Here is a 5,000-nt window from a genome sequence, read left to right as displayed (position 1 = left end):
GTCCCTAGGCCCCGGCGTTCCCCAGCGGGCCCCGGTCGAACATCCGACCCCCCCTCTCCGGAGGCCTTGCCCAGGATGGTGAGCCTATCCCGGGTAGAGCTCCGATCTCGCCCGCGATCCTGGAGGTCGGCCCGATAGGGGAAGCCGTTCTGGCCCACCATCTGGGTGCTGACAAAAGCGCTTCGCAGGCTGAGCTCCAGGGGCTTTTTCGAGCGACCCAAGCCCAGCGTGGCCTCCCTCTCTTGGGCATGAGGGTGAGATGGCGCCCCCTAGTCTGGTTCTCTGTAAATTTGAAGGCTGAGCTCCAGGGGCTTTTTCGAGCAACCCAAGCCCAGCGTGGCCTCCCTCTCTTGGGCATGAGGGTGAGATGGCGCCCCCTACTCTGGTTCTCCGTAACCGTGGAAGTGCTGAGCTCCAGGGGCTTTTTCGAGCGACCCAAGCCCAGCGTGGCCTCCCTCTCTTGGGCATGAGGGTGAGATGGCGCCCCCTAGTCTGGTTCTCTGTAAATTTGAAGGCTGAGCTCCAGGGGCTTTTTCGAGCAACCCAAGCCCAGCGTGGCCTCCCTCTCTTGGGCATGAGGGTGAGATGGCGCCCCCTACTCTGGTTCTCCGTAACCGTGGAAGTGCTGAGCTCCAGGGGCTTTTTCGAGCGACCCAAGCCCAGCGTGGCCTCCCTCTCTTGGGCATGAGGGTGAGATGGCGCCCCCTAGTCTGGTTCTCTGTAAATTTGGAAGTGCTGAGCTCCAGGGGCTTTTTCGAGCGACCCAAGCCCAGCGTGGCCTCCCTCTCTTGGGCATGAGGGTGAGATGGCGCCCCCTAGTCTGGTTCTCTGTAAATTTGAAGGCTGAGCTCCAGGGGCTTTTTCGAGCGACCCAAGCCCAGCGTGGCCTCCCTCTCTTGGGCATGAGGGTGAGATGGCGCCCCCTACTCTGGTTCTCCGTAACCGTGGAGGCTGAGCTCCAGGGGCTTTATCGAGCGACCCAAGCCCAGCGTGGCCTCCCTCTCTTGGGCATGAGGGTGAGATGGCGCCCCCTACTCTGGTTCTCCGTAATCGTGGAGGCTGAGCTCCAGGGGCTTTTTCGAGCGACCCAAGCCCAGCGTGGCCTCCCTCTCTTGGGCATGAGGGTGAGATGGCGCCCCCTACTCTGGTTCTCTGTAACCGTGGAGGCTGAGCTCCAGGGGCTTTTTCGAGCGACCCAAGCCCAGCGTGGCCTCCCTCTCTTGGGCATGAGGGTGAGATGGCGCCCCCTACTCTGGTTCTCCGTAACCGTGGAGGCTGAGCTCCAGGGGCTTTATCGAGCGACCCAAGCCCAGCGTGGCCTCCCTCTCTTGGGCATGAGGGTGAGATGGCGCCCCCTACCCTGGTTCTCCGTAATCGTGGAGGCTGAGCTCCAGGGGCTTTTTCGAGCGACCCAAGCCCAGCGTGGCCTCCCTCTCTTGGGCATGAGGGTGAGATGGCGCCCCCTACTCTGGTTCTCTGTAAATTTGAAGGCTGAGCTCCAGGGGCTTTTTCGAGCGACCCAAGCCCAGCGTGGCCTCCCTCTCCTGGGCATGAGGGTGAGATGGCGCCCCCTACTCTGGTTCTCCGTAACCGTGGAGGCTGAGCTCCAGGGGCTTTTTCGAGCGACCCAAGCCCAGCGTGGCCTCCCTCTCTTGGGCATGAGGGTGAGATGGCGCCCCCTACTCTGGTTCTCTGTAAATTTGAAGGCTGAGCTCCAGGGGCTTTTTCGAGCGACCCAAGCCCAGCGTGGCCTCCCTCTCCTGGGCATGAGGGTGAGATGGCGTCCCCTACTCTGGTTCTCTGTAACCGTGGAGGCTGAGCTCCAGGGGCTTTTTCGAGCGACCCAAGCCCAGCGTGGCCTCCCTCTCTTGGGCATGAGGGTGAGATGGCGCCCCCTACTCTGGTTCTCCGTAACCGTGGAGGCTGAGCTCCAGGGGCTTTTTCGAGCGACACAGGCCCAGCTTGGCCTCCCTCTCCTGGGCATGAGAGTGAGATGGCGCCCCCTAGTCTGGTTCTCTGTAACCGTGGAGGCTGAGCTCCAGGGGCTTTTTCGAGCGACCCAGGCCCAGCGTGGCCTCCCTCTCTTGGGCATGAGAGTGAGACGGCGCCCCCTAGTCTGGTTCTCTGTAAATTTGAAGGCTGAGCTCCAGGGGCTTTTTCGAGCGACCCAAGCCCAGCGTGGCCTCCCTCTCCTGGGCATGAGGGTGAGATGGCGCCCCCTACTCTGGTTCTCCCTAACCGTGGAGGCTGAGCTCCAGGGGCTTTTTCGAGCGACCCAAGCCCAGCGTGGCCTCCCTCTCCTGGGCATGAGGGTGAGATGGCGCCCCCTAGTCTGGTTCTCTGTAACCGTGGAGGCTGAGCTCCAGGGGCTTTTTCGAGCGACCCAGGCCCAGCGTGGCCTCCCTCTCTTGGGCATGAGGGTGAGATGGCGCCCCCTACTCTGGTTCTCCGTAACCGTGGAGGCTGAGCTCCAGGGGCTTTTTCGAGCGACCCAAGCCCAGCGTGGCCTCCCTCTCTTGGGCATGAGGGTGAGATGGCGCCCCCTACTCTGGTTCTCTGTAAATTTGAAGGCTGAGCTCCAGGGGCTTTTTCGAGCGACCCAAGCCCAGCGTGGCCTCCCTCTCCTGGGCATGAGGGTGAGATGGCGCCCCCTACTCTGGTTCTCCGTAACCGTGGAGGCTGAGCTCCAGGGGCTTTTTCGAGCGACCCAAGCCCAGCGTGGCCTCCCTCTCTTGGGCATGAGGGTGAGATGGCGCCCCCTACTCTGGTTCTCTGTAACCGTGGAGGCTGAGCTCCAGGGGCTTTTTCGAGCGACCCAAGCCCAGCGTGGCCTCCCTCTCCTGGGCATGAGGGTGAGATGGCGTCCCCTACTCTGGTTCTCTGTAAATTTGAAGGCTGAGCTCCAGGGGCTTTTTCGAGCGACCCAAGCCCAGCGTGGCCTCCCTCTCCTGGGCATGAGGGTGAGATGGCGCCCCCTACTCTGGTTCTCCGTAACCGTGGAGGCTGAGCTCCAGGGGCTTTTTCGATCCACCCAGGCCCAACGTGGCCTCACTATCTCGGGCACAAGGGTGAGACGGCACCCCCTACTCCGGTTCTCCATTCGCTTGGTGACCAGTGGCAGGTCGTAGGCTCCGGGGCCTCTTCGGCGAGAGACCTATCCGACCGACCCTCGCCCTCTTCGGACTTCCTCGGCAGGTCGGAGGCCCTGGAGGAATTCGGGGTTGGAAAAATGACTAAGTCGAAAACGCGGGCCTTGGCCAGACATCCACCCTCCCCGAGGCTCCGGGGCAGGCCGGGAAAGGTGCCTCGTCCCCGGCCACCGTCGGGATTCGCCCGCGACTCCGGAGGTCGGCCCGATAGGGGATGGCGTTTTTACGGGCCGTCGCGATTTCGACGATCGCCTGATTTTGTGGACTTAGGTTCTGGCGAAAACCATTTTGGGTCCAGGGGGGCTGTCTGGAGGGTTCCCCGGCCCACTTACCCTCTCTCGGGCGTGAGAGTGAGACGGCTCCCCATACTCTGGTTCTCTGTAAATTTGAAGGCTGAGCTCCATGGTCGTTTTCGAGCGACCCAGGCCCAATGTGGCTTCACCCTCTCGGGCACGAGAGCGAGACGGCTCCCCATACTCTGGTTCTCTGTAAATTTGAAGGCTGAGCTCCAGGGGCGTTTTCGAGCGGCCCAGGCCCAACGTGGCCTCACCCTCTCGGGCAAGAGAGCGAGACGGCTCCCCCTACTCTGGTTCCCTGTGAATTTGAAGGCCGAGCTCCATGGGCTTTTTCGAGCGACCCAGGCCCAACGTGGCCTCACCCTCTCGGGCACGAGAGCAAATATGGCTCCCCCTACTCTGGTTCTCTGTGAATTCGAAGGCCGAGCTCCATGGGCTTTTTCGAGCGACCCAGGCCCAACGTGGCCTCACCCTCTCGGGCACGAGAGCAAATATGGCTCCCCCTACTCTGGTTCTCTGTAAATTCGAAGGCCGAGCTCCATGGGCTTTTTCGAGCGACCCAGGCCCAACGTGGCCTCACCCTCTCGGGCACGGGAGCGAACATGGCTCCCCCTACTCTGGTTCTCTGTAAATTCGAAGGCCGAGCTCCATGGGCTTTTTCGAGCGACCCAGGCCCCACGTACCCTCCCCGTGGCCGGGGTGACGCGAGTCGTCTGAGGGCCCCCCCCCCGACCGGGAACGCAAACTGATACGTCCGGGGGGGGGACCCGTTCGCGGGGGGTGACCAGTGGAGGCCCGTGAGCTCTGACGACTAAGTCGAAAACGCGGGCTTTGGCCAAACATCCACCCTCCCCGAGGCTCCGGGGCAGGCCGAGAGAGGTGCCTCGTCCCCGGCCGCCGTCCGGATTCGCCCGCGACTCCGGAGGTCGGCCCGATAGGGGAAGGCGTTTTTACGGGCCGTCGCGATTTCGGCGAACGCGTCATTTTGTGGACTTAGGTTCTGGCGCGTATCGCAAGAGAACGGATCGAGTGGAGCACGTTGCGCGCCCGAGCTAGGACCCCGCCCGGCCACCGGCCGCTATGGGCGGGTGCGCCTAGGGGGCACGGTGTGTGGAAGGTACGGTTTAGACGTGGGCGACACACCGTGTCCGGCACAATGCGCGCATGAGACGGGGCCCTGTCCCCCCCCTCTCTCGGGAGACTCAGACGGCCGGTCTATCGTAAGGGTCCGCCACCGGCGGTCGGAGAAGGAGGCGCGAGGCGGGCGGTCGGCTCCGTCCGGCCCTCGCCCGCCCTCCTCCCGTCCCCGCGAAGCACACTTTTCCCGGTTACGGCCTCGATCAGCGGCCAGCCACCCCCCGTGACCCCCGAGCGGGGGAGGTCGCCGCACGTCGCCCTATGAGCGGCCGCGCCGCGTGGGTTCCGCCCCCCGGGGCGCGACACCCACCGCGGAGTGAGACCCGCGTGTAGGAAACAAGCGCGCTGCGGTTGTCCATCCCACACCCCCTCCCGAGGGCTACCTGGTTGATCCTGCCAGTAACATATGCTTGTCTCA

At 63.6% G+C, this 5,000-nt stretch overlaps 1 non-coding gene across 1 annotated transcript in view; it reads left to right on the top strand.

Annotated features, from left to right (window-relative positions):
* The first annotated feature begins 4,962 nt into the window (after positions 1-4,962).
* The window catches only part of LOC132134408 (18S ribosomal RNA), a 1,861-nt gene continuing 1,823 nt past the window's right edge, over positions 4,963-5,000 (top strand). The window contains exon 1 of the ribosomal RNA XR_009429565.1: positions 4,963-5,000. This exon is cut by the window's right edge and continues 1,823 nt beyond it. This is a non-coding gene — a ribosomal RNA (18S ribosomal RNA).

This window comes from Carassius carassius, unplaced genomic scaffold, assembly GCF_963082965.1.
Source record: "Carassius carassius unplaced genomic scaffold, fCarCar2.1 SCAFFOLD_117, whole genome shotgun sequence".
NCBI lineage: Eukaryota > Metazoa > Chordata > Actinopteri > Cypriniformes > Cyprinidae > Carassius > Carassius carassius.
This window is presented reverse-complemented; position numbering and strand designations above follow the sequence as displayed.